The sequence below is a fragment of the Pseudochaenichthys georgianus genome, chromosome 22 (genome assembly GCF_902827115.2).
Source record: "Pseudochaenichthys georgianus chromosome 22, fPseGeo1.2, whole genome shotgun sequence".
NCBI lineage: Eukaryota > Metazoa > Chordata > Actinopteri > Perciformes > Channichthyidae > Pseudochaenichthys > Pseudochaenichthys georgianus.
In genome coordinates this window covers 10,170,692-10,187,871 of record NC_047524.1, presented here as the reverse complement: position 1 = coordinate 10,187,871, position 17,180 = coordinate 10,170,692, and positions in this window count along the sequence as shown.

Here is a 17,180-nt window from a genome sequence, read left to right as displayed (position 1 = left end):
AGGTCAGACGGACACAATGATGCAGCTCAGCGGTGTGTTAGTCAATATCCTGTTGTATCCACAAAGCAAGCAGCTCCCTCGCATTTCTCGAATGACTTGCATTTATTTCCTCTCCGTTCTCTTTTTAATTATTGCTGGTCTTCTTAAGGGTTCCCAAGCCTTTCCCTTTCTCTCTCCTGACCAGTTCTTTCTGCCTTGTCACTGTCGGAAACCAAGGTGAGAACAAGACCAAGCAAATCCTCCGAGCTGCGGTGAAGGATACTCCCTTCTTGCTCATCTGGACTTCATTTTGTTCCTTTAGATGCTATCTTTATGTCATAGTGCTTTGCAAACAAACAATAAAGTGGCAAGATTAAGGAAAAACCCCTTATTATGTAAGTGGATTAAAGTGTTTAAAATAAACAGGACTTAGATAATGAGAACTCTTAATTTTCTCAACGCTACATCACCAGTGCCAAGTCCTTATTTCATAAACAAGATTAAGCCCCATTTGATGTCATCTCTGAAACATGTTTTTCCCATGCTCTCTGACAGCAGTGCTGGTACACAAACAAATCCAGAAAGTGGAGAGATGAGATGTTATCCTACTGCATGTCTGAGAACAGAAGCAAGTTAATTGAGATGTAAAGCCTGATAGACAAAGTGGAAACCTTGTATCTAACCAGACTGTCTTTGGTAAATGCGCTAAATTGCTGATACATTATAGGGATAGTCAGAAGTAATGTTTATAATATGTATTACTGGATATTATGTTCACTCTATAGTGGTCACAGTCATCTTTTATAAAGTGTATAAACGTTGCCTATCATATGTAATGGTCAGAAAATGTCTTTAATTTAATAAAATCAATGATTTTATCATTCTGCTACAAAGTGTTCTATTTTAGTCACATGCAAATGCACAGTGGACAGGAGGTGTCTCATTTTTCTTAAATTATTTTTATAAACAGATTAGGGTGACCCATGACAATTATGAATATGCATTGGAAGAAAGATGCTGGACTTGGATCTGAAAACATACATTTATTGATTTCAGTGGATCTGTACGTTGTTGCTGTGGCAACCCTTTCCAAACTAGTTTACAGTGATAGTTATCTAGTGTGTTCTGCTCGGGTTCTCCTATTACTTGAACTTGCCTGGAAAATCCTTTAGATGAGGCAAGATCAACTCGTGAAATCTTAATTTTTGTAGTTTTGTGCTGCATTTCTATCAGCTACGATAAAATGTAACCCATCAAAGTAAGTGGTGACATTTGAGACATGACAAAGAATTAGTAAAAGAAGCAAAAAACATCCGCGGTCAGACAATCACACAGGTTGTAAACAAACCTGAACGTTTAGCCAGGTTATCTAAATGTTTGTTAAAAACTCTTGTTCCACAAGATACTGTCTGGAAGCCCAGCACACAGCACAGAAGGTCAAAGCTCTGCCAGGAAATGTGTCTTTAAACATAAATAGATGTCTGCAACAGAAGCTATAAGTAATAATTGTACAGATAGATTGCTTTCTCTTATTATTTTATTTGGCTCGTTTTGAGGTGTGTTTAAAACCTGTAGAAATATCTAACTGCAGAATTAAAAAAAAGAAAGTGAAAGACCAATTTTGTCAGAAACATTTGTCTTTAGAAGTGTTTGTGCATCACTTTTTGTAAATGTATTCTTCGGACACCGTTAAATGAAATGTTGAAACATCTCAAATTTGAGTTCAATCAATCAATTAAAATCTGCCACTGATCATTTTTAAACTCTACAACTGTAGGCCTACATTATTCTCATCTGTTGTTTCCCACAATTGTAACTCCCATTTACATCCCAAACTGTGGCATGTCATGTACCATTATCTATTATCTGCAAAAAAGCTGTTAGATCCGAGTGTCTAAGCTAATAGAGGAATGTTAGCAAACAGCGATTAGCTGGAATCTCAACTGTAGATTTATTTTCTGGAAGCTGAAAGTATGGTGACAGAAAGTAACTCAATACTTTCACACATTATCCTTATCGCCTCGGACTCAGTTAAATCACCCCTGTAATGGCTGCCGTGTTTTCCTAGCTCACCATCATCAGTTATCCCTTTCTCTCTTCCTCCCCTGCAAATCGCCCCCTTCTCCCTGTGTCGTTGTTTTTTCCCTCCTCTTTTTTTCCCTTGATTTCCTCCAATCTGCCCCACGGAGACTGAGCCAGAGCACCTGCAAGTGCTCACTTTGAAAGATGTTGCAGGCCCAAGAATGCGCGCAGTAAACACACAAGAGCCGTATTTATAATAAATCAGCTTTATGGCCCTCTGATGGAGGTGATATCAGTGCAATTTATGCTGAGAGACCTCGCCGTCCTCAGCGAACCAGCTGCGAGATAGCACTACACCCCCTCAACCCCACCACCTTCACCCCCCCTTCTCGCCACCACCGCTCCGCCCCGGCGAACAGCCCGGTCTGACTGTCAGAGGGCCCGACACAGTGCTCTCTATGTGGCGGGGCTGCGGTCCCTGGAACGGTAAAGTCCAGACTGAAATAGAGTGTGGGCAGGGTGGTGGTAATGGGAAACAGTGTGTGTGTGTGTGTGTGTGTGTGTGTGTGTGTGTGTGTGTGTGTGTGTGTGTGTGTGTGTGTGTGTGTGTGTGTGTGTGTGTGTTTGTGTGTCTGTGGTTGTGTGTATGTGCAGTCATTTGTGTATTTAATGTAGGCTGGGTTGCACAAATAGCCTTGTGGAAGAGATCGAAAGAGTGTCATAGAGTTTTTAACGTACATCAGTGTTACAGCGACTCTAGACCGGTGATATCTGTTTCTCCTCGACATTTAACCATAGAACGTTTCTCACTACCTGATCAATCCTTCTCCTGCGGGCACATTGAAGCTAAAGGTTACAGGAGGGTTAAACAACTTTGTAACAGAGTGATCATCTAGAAATCTTACAGTGAAACCTTAAATAGAAGTGTTTCAAAGAATGCAAACACACACTCACACACATGCGGCTATCTCCAACAGATGGTTTCTGTCACTGCTGGCCAATGGACAAAAAACACATTTAAGAGCAATGATGTCACAGCTATGTATGCGTTGTTCGGTTTCACCTTACAGAACCCATTCCCATCATTCCATGATTAAAGGTGACCACCCGCCATTATTTGGTTTTCAACAGATGCAGGCAATAATAACAACGACTGAGGCCCCAATGGTTAGAAGTGTTCTTAAAGCCTCCAAAACGCTGTGGAGTTACACATAATCAAGCCCCGAAATAAACCACGTAAACAGTGAATTACTGTGTTTTCCTCTGATGTCATCTCCTGCCCGTTCTGCCAAGAAGGGTGCAGCAGCTTCTGTAAATGTTTGTTGTCCTTTTGTCAACAACCCCTCTTCAGGAGCCCTCATTCAAACCTGTTTGCCAATTTGGTATCCTGCCGAAATGTCACAAAGCTAGATGAGCAAAATCTGGGAATGAGTCGCATCTTTCAATTGAATGTAATTATGATTACATAGTGAAACGGAGGCTAATGTGTTCTCTTTTAGAAATCAATTTAGATGTTGGTGACGATCGCAGTAAACAAATCCCCCAAGGTGTGAATGCCTCCAGCTGACTGAGGCTAATTACAGGAAAATGCAACATTCAAAAGCTTTTAAATTAAAACAACATGAGTGTGTGGCTAAAGGTAGCAGAGACATCAAATGTAATCCAGGAGGTGTAGTTTAAAATGTATATCCAATTTTGAATGCTGTTTCTAAAACATTGCAGAGTGGAATAATTAAGTAGTTTTACTCAGGTACTTACTTGAAAGGGTCTGAATACTTCCTCCATCAATGCACACTAGTTTATATTCATTATATGGGATAGGATTGTATTAATCTGATAAATGATCAATGTGACGGTCATTGTAATGTTCACCAATTAGAATAATGTGACTCACATTACAAAGCAGTCTGCAGGCCCCACTGGTTCCTGAGTAATATTTCTGGGAAATTGGAGGTCTGAGAGAAGCATAGTAGAGATGAATTCAACCAGTTACACACATATTACATATATTTTTCAGGACTATTTTTCTGATATATTTTTTTGAGATCTTAAAATTTGACTAATTGGAATATTTATACTGATTATATTACCTTGTAATTCAGAGAAGGCTTGAAAGGACTTTAGAACATAATCAAGGTAATTATTGTTTATATAAAGTATAATGGAAAACATACATTATTCAATAAACTGTGTAATTATGTAATAAAGATGTTTCTACAGGGTTGGTGTCTTTTTTTTCATAAAAATGTCATATAGGTGTATGAGATCCTGCAGTATTTAAAAAAAACTTGACTGAGGCCCTGCCGGAAATGTGTCCTTGCATGAATTTGATTGGTAGATGAGCTTTTATTTTGTCGCAGCAAAAGCTGAGTCAGGTAAATGTTTAAACTGTTGACCTGCTCTCATTCCCTTCACAGCTTCTTGTGTATTATGTGTGATAAATAAACAACACCCAGCTTGATGTTCTGTGATGGGAGGAGAGAACAGGAAACCGTGGTGTGATTTTCGTCAAAGCAGCATGAGGAGGGATGGGGACCCTCTTCTCCTCTTCCTCGCCCCCTCCCCTCCATGTTCTCACCTCCTCTCCCCTGCTGCGACCCGACTCCCGGTGGGGCAAAAATAGTGCAGGAGGGGAAACCGGCGGCAACATTTTTGGCAGTTACCCCAACACCAACCACTGGGCGTTTGAGCAGTTGCCACGGTGACCAGTGGGCTCCCACAACAGGGATCAGGCCTCCCATTTTTCGCACCTACAGCTCCAGGGGAGAGGAAGCAGCCTGGGATTGGAGGTGTTTGTTACAGGAACAAAGAGGTCGGAATTACGGAGGTTTACTCACACACACGTTTCCCTTTTTTCCTGTATTCTAAGTTGTGTTCTGGATATGATCAAAATCAGAATAATGTGTTTATGTATCTTTTTCAGATCCTGATCCCGGATATCCCCTCACATATAAATACACAAAACATTTCAAATGAAACCTTAGATACCATTCAACGTAAGCCAAACCGCTGAAAACAACAATAACAGGAATAACACAGACACATGCCTCAGGCTAATATCACTAAAACTGTGGTACTTTTATTTAGCAATTTCCCCAATTAGCTTTTATTCCATGAGCTTTTGAAAAAGGACACAATGGTTGCATGAGTCAAAACAAAAATGTTGTATTTGTGTTCCCTGAATGATAAAGGGGTATTGAAGTGCGTCTAAACACAGTCATAAATCAGATTTTCCTGTGGGAGGAAAAGGGTTTTGAGTGCTTGACTTTTTACTTTGACGTTGGAAATGAAAATCCAAACGTTGGCAGCATCATTTGGTTCTCTAACACAGCAGGAGCCTCACGCCTGGCCTGCGTGTGTGTGTGTACGTGTGTGTGTCTCAAGTACGCCCTTGCAGTATAATACAAATAGAAAATAGAAAAGCACAACCACTCTTAATGCTCCTGACTCATTTTGCAATCACCTAACCTTTGTGTATTGATTTATTTTATTTTATTGTCAGCGGAAAATTTGTGTCGTGTTAAAGGGCCCCAGGGCTCATTGTTGAAGCACAGCGAGGAGAAAAATGTGGCTTCAGTTAGCAGAATCCTTTACAAACTACAGCGGATAAAACTGATGCTTTTACCTCTCCACTTTAGCTTTATTTGTGTTTACAACGTGTTCGTTAGTAGAGATTGGAGCTACTTTATGACACACATGCTAACCTTTGTATTCCATTGTTAGGGCATTACACATTCTCTTCTTGATTTGACGTAGTATTACAGGTAATATGACTAAGCATGCTTTTAAGAGCTTCCCAGCAGTCAACAACTCCAGTTACATCCGGCCTCGTAACTATCTGATTTAGGATCTGCACTATAGCCCACCAGAGGTGCACACAGTCACTTTAAGAAGAGAGATTTAAAAAAAGCGACCGCAGAATCATTCACAGATGAGATCAGCTTAGCACTGATAAGATATTAAAGCACATGCTTACTATTTAACTTTTTCTTATTATCCACATATCCCATGAAAAGACCAAAACCAACAATAAATGAATTGAGTGTATCTGTCATACTCCAGCCTTCCAACGTCAATACTCAGTAAAACAACTCTGCAGCTTAAAATAGTCCCCCACAAAATGTGGTATTTATAATTCTTAAAGTAAAGTTTGCTAAAATCAGCAACCCGGCAACTTGGTCACTTTTTTTTTTAATGTTTTTAAGATTTTTAGCAGGAACAAATAGCATTTGGGATGAAAGCCAAAGACGGGAATATGGAGAGAATGTAATTTCTCAACAATAAGGATAATATAACCAGCCTTATCATTGTGTAGCACATACTCTATAGCATGTTGTGTTAGCGTGCCTGGGTGGGTGTATGTGGGGTAAACTGTATCCCACCCCTGAGCTTCAGCTCTCAAATCAAGGCCCTGAAAGTAAACAGTGCACTGCCAGAGGACCTTGTTTATCAAATCTGCAATTGCACTCATAGAGCAAAATGACCTACAATTACAAGCCCAGCTAGAAATTAAGTTTTCAGTCAGCCATCCAGAAAAAGATCATAGGATATCCTGCAGAAGGGAATTCTTCAGTAGTCCTCTCCTTGTTCCTCCCCCCCCCCCTAAAAACGCCATACTTTAATGGCTGTTGAAGTCACTTGCTTCTAAAATATGTTCCTCAGTTTTTTGTGAAAGGGTTTATGTAGTTACCATGCATACGAACACATAGTGTTTGACAGTGTATATTTCACATCAGGGTCATATTTGTAGAATTTCTTCCTAAAACAACCACATCAGGGTTATTCTTCCAAGCACGAGAGCTTTGTTGCTACCGACTTTGCCAAGATATTCCGACCACTCCTAAAACGTCAACCGTTCCAGCAAAAGCAATTACGTGCTGCTGCCCTGAAAGCAAAGTGGAGAGGTTCTCTCTTTAAAGTGTGTAAAATTCCCTCCTAGTTTAATTATGTGGTGCTGGGTGGAACCTGGAGGCTACTCTCTCCACTCTGCTTTAACATAAGTGCATTTTCCATGGCAAAAGCATGCAACATATCGGTTCCCACAGAGAGATCGGAAGCACGGCGGATCCCAAAACCTGGGTTACAGCATTCCTGGATCCCTGAGCAGTGTGGTGACCTAATCGCCTGACCACCTACCGCTCTGTGCCAAATCCCAAGCAGCAGGCCAGACACCCCTGAGAGTAACATCCGACTGCACCATGAAATATTACGTCAAGAATGAGTCATTGGATACTGAGTCTCGGTTAGAACAGCTTTACATACTCACAAACACAGGAGCTCTACTCAGACTGGATCAAGCCGGTGAATAAACCGCATCACTGAAAGGAAACTTGTCATTTCTGGCAGCTACATTGTTCAGTTTATAATGTTACAGTACATTTTAAAGACAATTTTAGAGACCAAAAAGTGACAAGTTGTAATCATATTAGTAAAAAATGCCTGGTACACAACTGTTACATACGTACATTTATGGTAATATAAATGTATGAGCTATGTAATAGCTTCATAACGACTTACATATGCCATCAACGTATGAAAAACATGCTGACACCCACGAGTCAATCACAGGGAAATTACTTTGACAAGCTGCACTGTGACAAAAGTCAGCCAATATTCTGCATCCAGCTGTTGTGCAGTGTTGACATTACAAACAAATTCACTTTGACAAATATCCAAGCTAGAGACCCCAAGTTTGATAAACAAATCGGTCTCTCCTAATAAATCAATTCAAGTTGCTTTATTAATGTTTTGACGTATCAGTCAAGCACATAATCAGTCAGCATGTGTAGATTACTTACAAAGCAAGTGGCTATTGACCAAACATTTTGACCGCTAAATGTATGAAATCTATCATCAGAATTATTCCTGATTAGTGTTGTAACAATTTCATTTACTGGTGCTAACAGTGTATTAGTTAATGGATAACTAATTCATTACACCAGTCAAATCCAGGGACCACCAAACTTCTGGAAATGGCAGCTGAGGAAGCTGCAGTTTCTGCCTCTAACACGGGAATATAAATATGACAAATTAGCCAAAAAAGTGTCAGAAATGGTGGTCAAATATAAAGGGTAGGGGGACAATGCTTTGTCCTCTTGCAATTTGCTATTAGGAAGAAGAAAAAGAAGGAGAAGAAGCAGAAGACGAATAAGAAGGTAATTTTGCAAACAAACTTGTTTTTTTTAGACAACACTCCCTTTTAGAAAACGTAGGCACTACACAAGAGTACATAGTGTACACACATTGTATTACATGAAAGAGTACTAATGTGAGTAAGTAATTTAAGCCACATCAGGTGTTTAAAAAACAATACACAAAGCTGGCTAGTTAGCTTATTTTTCTAGGTGCAGTTTTCTGGTTGTACATAAGAATCAGAGAAGCCTGCTTTTCTTACCTTTAGGCGCATTCACACTGCGGTACTTTTCCCACAAAGGTTCATGCGAACTTAGTTCATGAGAACTCTTTTATCGCGTTCACACCAAAAAGAGCCGGTACTAAAATTAGTTCATGCGAACCTTTTTACCCCCTCGAAAGTCCCTGCTAGAGAGCAGGGACTTTCAAGCGGCTCTTTTGCAGAGTTGGGTGTAAGTAATAATATTACTTTGTCGGTAACGGAGTAGTGTAACGCGCTACTTTTATAATTCAGTAATCACACTACAGTTACTAACATTGCCCCGACACGCGTTACTTCGTTACTTTCTAAAATCAGTCATAATCAAACCTCAACAAACACCTGCAAAGAACACATGCTAAGGTGAAGCTAACGCACATAGCTGTTGTTTATTTATATCACACACGTAGTCTGTTCTTCTTCTCTGTTTTCCGGTTGTTGCCTGTTTTGAATGACGAATACACACTACCGCCGCCTGCTGGTAAGGAGAGTTATTTTCACTTACGCATGCGCAGTTCGTACGTGCTCGGCTGAAGTCTTTGCGGTGTGCTCCAGTCTGGCTCCAGTGCAACACATGGCCAACACGCAGGAGAACACGCTGACGCAACAGCGTGAGCAGAGATAGACTGCGCAAAATATACACATAGCAGGAGACAGAGGACAGCCACGGTCAGATATGAAAACATTCAAGAGCTATCTGGATCAGTCTTATGCGACAATGGAAACTGAACTAAAGAGAACATTTGAAACGAGCAGTCTGCGTGATCTGCCTGTAAGGAGGGGCGGCCGGCCCTGCGAGTAAAGTAACGAGTAAAGTAACGAGTAAAGTAACGAATTACTTTATGTAGAGAGTAACGAAGTAGTGTAATATATTACTTTTTTTTAAAGTAATATGTAATATATTACTTTTTTTTAGTAACGACCCCATCTCTGCTCTTTTGTGAGAAAAGAGCTATATTTCTGATTGGCTGGGCGGATTGAAAACCACGCCCCGTAAAACTCCCAAAAAGTTTTGTGAAGCCGCCATTTAGCATTAGCATGATTAGCATTAGCATTAGCCCAGCGCAGAAACGCAGAGAGACTAACTTATGGCAACACAAAATAAAACATGGGAGCGGTGGAGATGAGGAGGTGTCGGCGTTCTGGCGATTTACTCGGAAGGCAACGCACGCTGCCGTGTGTAGGGGCCGTTACCCGTCCACACAGCGGCGTGCGTTGAAGCTTCCAACGCTTCTGCCCATTCACTTTGAATGGGGTGACGTCACTTTTAGCCGAACTGCATTTTGGGAAGCGACGTGGAGCGTTGCTGGCGTTGCTGGCTTCAAAAGTTGAGCAATGTTCAACTTTTCACGCCTCGACGGAGGTGTCAGCCAATGAAATCCCGTTTATGCAAATCTGCCAGTACAAGCGCTAGCCAATCAAACCGTGTGTATGCTGGGAGAGACTACGCAGGTCATTTCCTCATATTCAAAAAAATGGAGGGAAAATTCATTATAGCGGTAGTGAATCACCCGGTGCTGTATGATCAGTCTCTGTTCATCTACCGGGATACAAACCGGAGGAGCGATACATGGAGGGAGGTGGCAGAGACAGTGGATGAAACTGGTAGGTTTTTGCAGTTTGGGGATTTTATATCCAGTTTACTTCGTTTTAACATTGCTATTGCTTTGTATGTCGGGGGCGGGAGATTCATGTGATTGGTTGTTGGTCGCATTGCTCGCAAAAAATCCCCAAGCTTCAACGCACGCCGCTGTGTGGACGGGCCGTAAGGGTCACTCCTCTCCTAAAATACAGGTCCAGCCCACACATATGCTCCATCAAGGATGGTGCTACAGGCCGCAAGGCAGTGCACTTACCACTACAATAAGCATGTTAATGTTACTCTAATACAGCTCCGGCGATGATCCACTAGCACTAGCACCCCCACCCCCGCGGTGGTTTTGAAATGCTCCCGATTTCTGAGGTCTCAAGGTTGGCAGGTATGAGAGTAACTAAGGGAGGTATGGCTTTGCTAAGCGAATTGTAGATTCCCTATGAAGGCCAAGCATGTGTTTGATGGAACTGGAACTGGAATTTTATCAATTTGTTCAGTTTCAAAACTCCTTGGCTCTCCTGTTGCCCATGTTTCGCCCACACAGGGATGTTAGCATATTCTGACTTCTTCGAATTCCTTCCTGCCCTCTTGGGAGCACACACTGCGTTTTAAAACTTGTTGGGCTCTTTCAAGTTTTATTGGAAAGTATGTAATTACATTCTTGAAGGAATAACGGGTCCCTGGAGCGATTTATATGCTGTATTAAATGTCATATTTCAAAAAACACGCTGTTGACACTTACATGTTTAAGAGCTTCTTGATAGCCTTAAATGATGGACAATACAGATGCAGTGAAAATATAATGTTGGGGGGTTAGGTTTGGAAACAGGGCATAGGTTTTAAGTCTACTCCTACTCTGTAAAGCCGTGTTGATGTCTTACTTCACAGTGGTTTGTCGGGATGTCTGTGGTTGTCTCTGGACCATTAATGATTTATGAGGTTAAACCCTTTGATGCAATTAAAAACATAATATGACATGCAGTTTGATATATCAATCATTGTTACACTTTTGCCTTTCTACAAAAAGGGTCAGTTAAGGTGATGCAAGTCTTTCTGAAAAAATTGGATTAGCTGAATAGCAACTTTGTACAGTAACGTCATAACCTGATTTTGAGCATAACATAGTTTGATTGGCACACAATGAATTCCACAGAAATCCAGACGTACAACTTTTAAGCTCTGGTCACAGGACCTCTCAGGAAACTGTATCGGAGTCTCCCGCATCAATTTCCATCTATTCAAGTCTAATCTGTTTTTCTCGAGCACCGGCACATAACACTTGTGAGGTTCTCCGTCACAAAGCAGGGCCACCGCTGGAGAATTTATATGGCTGCCTCTTAGCTTGGCCTCTTAGGGACTTCGGTGTGGGCAAAGTCAATACTCCTCTCAGATTAACGGAGTATCTTCAAGTGCCAATCCAAATGGTGATAAAAAAGCTTTTTAATCCATTGAGAAGGTTTACCAGTGTAACCCCCCAGAGTCCCCGCATCAGGCGTTGCCACACTCAGGCTGCGTCTGGACAGTGTTGAGGCCCGAGTGTGTCTCCTTGCACCCTGACAGAGGGAGAGAAAGGCCTAAAAAAGACCCCCTCCGCCACTCACTTGACCAGCTCCCTTTGATAACATCTGGCAGGGGCAGGTTTGCGCCAGCGACAGCAGGAGATGGAGGGACATTAAAGCCCTGTCACTCACTTGGCAGGAAGGCAGTCAGTAACTCCACATCATTCCGCAGACTGAACCTCAATCGCCTATGCTGGAGTGTCACTGATGATCTCTCTTTCTAATGGGTCTGATGTTCTCTGACAAGTGTGTTACATGAGATGATGGCTTTAGCATGACTGCTTTTTACTCTGAGCTAAGATCCCTATATCTTATCATTTAAATAACTGAAAGTGTCTTAGTTGGTCAGACCAAACGTTGTCTGTTTGAAGGTATTTTTGAACAAGAACTAAATGCTCTGCGACGTGAAACCTAAACATCCTTTAAAGAAGGAAACGTATAGTGTTTATCTAAACAGTGATGTCCGTTGAAGAACATTTGCCGGAAAGACTTCGACCCTATCTTTGGTCTTGGTGGGGGTGGGAGGGTGTTGCAAGCAGTTTAGAGGGGGCTGAAAGTGAGTTTCAACACAGCTCCCCCCGGAAAGGCTCAGACCAATTCAACATCCATCCCTCTCCATTTTCCTTCTGTTTACTTCTAAGTTCATGAGTTTACATGCCAATTCCATTACAAGGATTAAAATAGTTTGTCCAATCCATCCTCAAACTCTACTTCCCTTGTCTTTCTCCCTCCTTTAACCCCTTGCACCACTTACAAGCTTTCAGGTCCCAGGGCTGGGTTAGGGGATTACAGGACAAGCACGCTGCAGCCCGAGCACCCAAAGAAAAGCATGTGTTGAAGAATGTTCCAATGAGATGTCCGAGCATTAGTGAAAGCTGAGGTTTGATCAATGGCTGTGGCGCGTGTCTGCACTAGTGAGCACTTCACGGAGTGTCTGAAGGAGAAGAAAGAGAAAATGAAGGTGTGTTGTGACATGGGGCTCAGGGTCTAGGCGGCAGGGTCACCTTTGAGCTGCTGCTGATTAAGGGCCGGTGTTCACAGGTGAGCGGCTCCAAGCAGGATTTAGTGACACAGGCACAGAGGTGAAATCACACCACTCTCGCAGCTAATGTCAAGGCAGCCAAGGACTGCTGACCTATCCCAAAAAAAGGCCACAGGCAAGATATGTTAGCTGTGTGACTGTGCTCAGTTTACGCAAAGAAAATTGGTAGCAGGTTAACTTTTTAAGAGTCACTTTCAAACAAACTATGTACAGAAAAAAAGGAAAAGAAGGAGATGTTTCGAGGCATGACATGCTTAGCTCTTTTCTCATCTACACACAGAGTCCCAGACTTTGGGATCAGAGGTTCATAATGTAGGTAGTAAAATAAGCCAGTGAGTCAGTCGCTGCCTGTGGGTCTAAGCCACCCGCAGTTGGTAATCTCCTTCGGAACTGGAGGGGCTCAAAGGGGCTAAGCCTGGTCGACACCTCCGAAGGGACGTCCACAGCATATCTTCAAGTGCTCCCAGCAGCCTGGTTGGTAAAACAAGGCCGAGGCTTTATGTGTGCAAGAACTCTGCTCGACTCTTAAGACATCATACACAGCGCTGCTGGAGAACACATGACTAAAATTGTAATTTAATAATTGAGAGAACAAAAAAACGGAGCATAACTTAAGACCATTTTAGTGTGTAACCAATCTCTCAAAAGTGAATGAGACCAAAGGAAGGCCAAGCTTTCTATAATAAAATAAGGAGTATTCGACTCATTAAAATAAAAGTCTTGTATTGAAACATAAGAAATTGTCTACTAATAAAATATAGATATTTATCCTTCAAATAACAAAGTTCCTCACACCCATGAAAACGTGACTTTACAAAAACTGCTTCATATATTTGTTTGATCTCGCGAGAAATGCAAAGTTATAGATATATATAGATATTCTAACTAATCCAACTTTTGAAATAAATAATCATCATGAGTTCAATTGGATTAGCAATAATAAGAGTACTTTCTCAGTTAACCCTTAGATGCATAAGTGGGTCTTATTTGACCCGGTGAGGTGGTTTTCTTAGAGTATCTAATATTTCATATTCCAGCTATTCCTCAAAAAACATGTTTTGGATATCATGTCATTCACATTTTAAATTGAAATGTTATACATTTAAGAAATTGTAGTTTTTGTATTACTACCCCAAGCTTCCATAAGTGGGTCAAAAATGACCAGCATGCATTTTCTATGGAATCCTATGGGAACCTTTGATTCTTATCACCTGTGTATGTCAGGAATACATTCACTGTAGACCACACAGACTACATCAGTGACACCTCTCAGGAAGATTATTTTACACAGTAAGATCTGATACCTGTCGTTATAATTATAATAATAATACATTATATTTGTATAGGGCTTTTCAAGGACTCAACATCGCTTTACAATATAAGGGAAGGTTAGGGTTGGGGGTATAGGACAATCAAACTTGATCAACTGGCATGGATTGATGGGGGGTGAGCTATGAGTAGACAAGAGGAGAAGAGACGAGTTTTGAAAAGGGACTGGAATACTGTGAGGGTCTCAGAATAGCGGAGATGTTTGCATCAATATGTTCTAAACGTTTTTTTTTCAAAATGTAAACAATTTGTATTAAATTATAAATAGTGAAAAATTAAATATAAAATACTTCTAGTGTGAACCAAAATATAATACTAAATATTATAAAAGGGATTTTTCTTAACCAAAATGACAACAATTGCAAAAACACATTATTCTAATACGGGTCCTTTTTGACCCACTTTTGGAAGAGTGTAGGGTCCAGTCACTCGTGCATCTCAAGGCCCTGACACACCAACCCGATTTTGGGAGTCAGAGGCCGTCAGAGGCTGTCGGGCATTCGCGGCGCCGTAGTCAGGTTGGTGTGTCCCGCACCTTCGACCGTGACACGCCTTATTTGGACTGCCAGACCCGATGCATGGCCGATTCAACATGTTGAATCGGCCATGCATCGGGTCTGGCAGTCGGACCAAATAATCACTCTGATTGGCTGTTTAGCTAGCAAATCAGTGCATGAGAAGCGAAGCGGAAGTGAGGGACGTAAACAAACGATTTAAGAAGGCACACACAGACTGCTATTCATTTTCATCTCATCATGGCGATCTGGAATGATGCAAACGAAGACCTGCTCATCACCTTGATCCAGGAGAGGCCAGCTCTGTATGATATTACGGAGAAAAGATACTCTTCTTCTTCTCTGTCTTCCGGTTGTTGCCTCTTTTGAATGACGAATACACACTACCGCCGCCTGCTGGTAAGGAGAGTTATTGCCACTCACGCACTGAAGTCGGTGCGGTGTGTTCCCGTGCGACACATGGCCAAAACGCAGGAGAACACGGCCAGGCAACAGCCGACTTCAGCGTCGGCTAGTCCTCTGGTGACTGCTTGGTGTGTCAGGGCCTTAAGGGTTAAAAGGCTAAAGAAAACTTCCAAGTATTCCTGCCACAAATTGAGATGCCTCTGTGATTAGATCTACCCATAAAAATAAATAACGACATGGATATATTTCCTTGTTCCATATTTCATCACAGGTACAAGTACAGTTCAGGTTGTGTTATCTGTCCATCGCAAAATGCTATTTTTCAGGTTTGTTTTTTTAGGTGTTTGAATTTAATCTGCAGTGTGCATCTTGTGGTCTACGGTAATGCCAGTGGAGTCGTGTCTTGTTGACTTTGACACAAAATCATGCTGGTGTTACATTGCAGAATCTCATAAATCTTAATAAATCACACAGACATACTAAAATATGTTATCATTTGTTGAGTGTTAGTTTACCCAATACAGACGTGATGTTATAATGTCTGCAACACTGCACCAATGACCTGTCACATGTGATACCAATATGCACAAAGTCAAACAACTTTGCAAATGTGTTAAAGTAGTGTTGTTATGATCTTTAAAAATGAGTTGAATTATTTTGTGATAATATCGTTAAACAAGTGCCAGTGTTCTGAAAAACGTGTTGATGTTTCAGAGGATTCATCTGTATTGATATAAATGTTGAACAATGTGTGACGAATAGTAATATGTGTTCAATTTTGTGTTGAAATATCAGATCCTCGGCCTGATCAATCCCAGTCAATAGAACTTCAAAGTGAAAACATGCAGTATGGATCCAACAAGAAAGGCTGGAGAACTAAATTGTGCACAACAAGGTCCCCATCAAAGAGACAAATGGTTTTAGCAATGGTGTCAAGAGTCATGCAGAAGGTATGTGTAAGAACGTGAGGAATATTAAGTAGCCTGAGTCACAAAGCACTTCCCAAATTCGCACAGACACACACTGCAGGACTCTTATCCGCAGTTTTTGCATAACTTTTTTTTGTCATGGAGATTTATCCTAAAAGCCAAACCAAAGTCTATGCGGGTGACTGGAGAGATAAGTAATGATTAACACAATCAATTATCTGATTCTAAGGAGCAAACAGTGCAGACAAAACATATTTGAGTAAAGCAATAGAAGTAAAATAATGCAACATGTCATGTCAAGTATTGTCAGATTGAATGTAAATTCGTGTTTCAAAAGTAAGTGTCAGATGTCACATTTATTTGACATTACATTTTGGATGGAAATGCAACTTAATTTTTTACATTATATTACAACAGTCTTTCTGACGCTATCTTTAACTTTCCTTTTGCACTCATTAAAAAAAAAAGTTTGAACCAACTGTAATCATTACCCGAGTATAAATCTGTGAATACGACACTCCTGAGATATGCAGCTTATCAGTTAGTTAATCCACTTCAGCAACATTGGTCAGTATTAGTACGGAAATTCCCGGGGACCTAGAAGCTTGGAAAAGTTTGCCCCTTTCGCCAATAAAGACAATACAAGCTTCTTACTGCAAACAGCCTAGAACAACACTGGATACATGATTGACAAGCGCATTGTGAGAACATGTTAGAGTTATATTGAAGGAAGTACAAAAGTATTATATTGAAGGAAGTACAAAAGTATATATCTATTAAGCAATCCTTAGATTTGAGTGCATCTTTCCGTCACAGAGTTCTGCAGATTAAATGGTTGCACAATAATGAAACCAATTACAGCCTTTCTTATTACAGTGTGGTGTTCCACAGAGGAGCTCCCTGGGTATCCTACTGTTTTTTCATAACATATGCATCTCCTGCAAGCTTGGGATAAATGAAAGAGATGATTGATAATTGAGACTGATTCTTTAAACAGCAATTTTTGTATCCAAAAATACATGGTGTCATATAATGTGCTGATGTGGAGAGAGCTGCTGCAAACAAAACAGCTGCAATTGTTGTTTTTTATTAGTTAAATGCTGCAAGGCTTTTGGCTGTTGGATCGATATTAACATAAATAGGAGCAGGATTTAATAGTTCCATTTCTCAGACATCTTAAGGGGAAACAGATTGGTATTTTTTTCTGTCAAACAACAATTGAACTAAACAAGTAATTATCTAAAAACGCTTTTCTAAAAATAAAAAGTATTAAATGTAATAATGATGAATGTGCAGGCTCAATATATGACAACATGTTTGAATAAAGTATTGCGTATTAGATTGATTAATGTGTGTGTGTGTGTGTGTGTGTGTGTGTGTGTGTGTGTGTGTGTGTGTGTGTGTGTGTGTGTGTG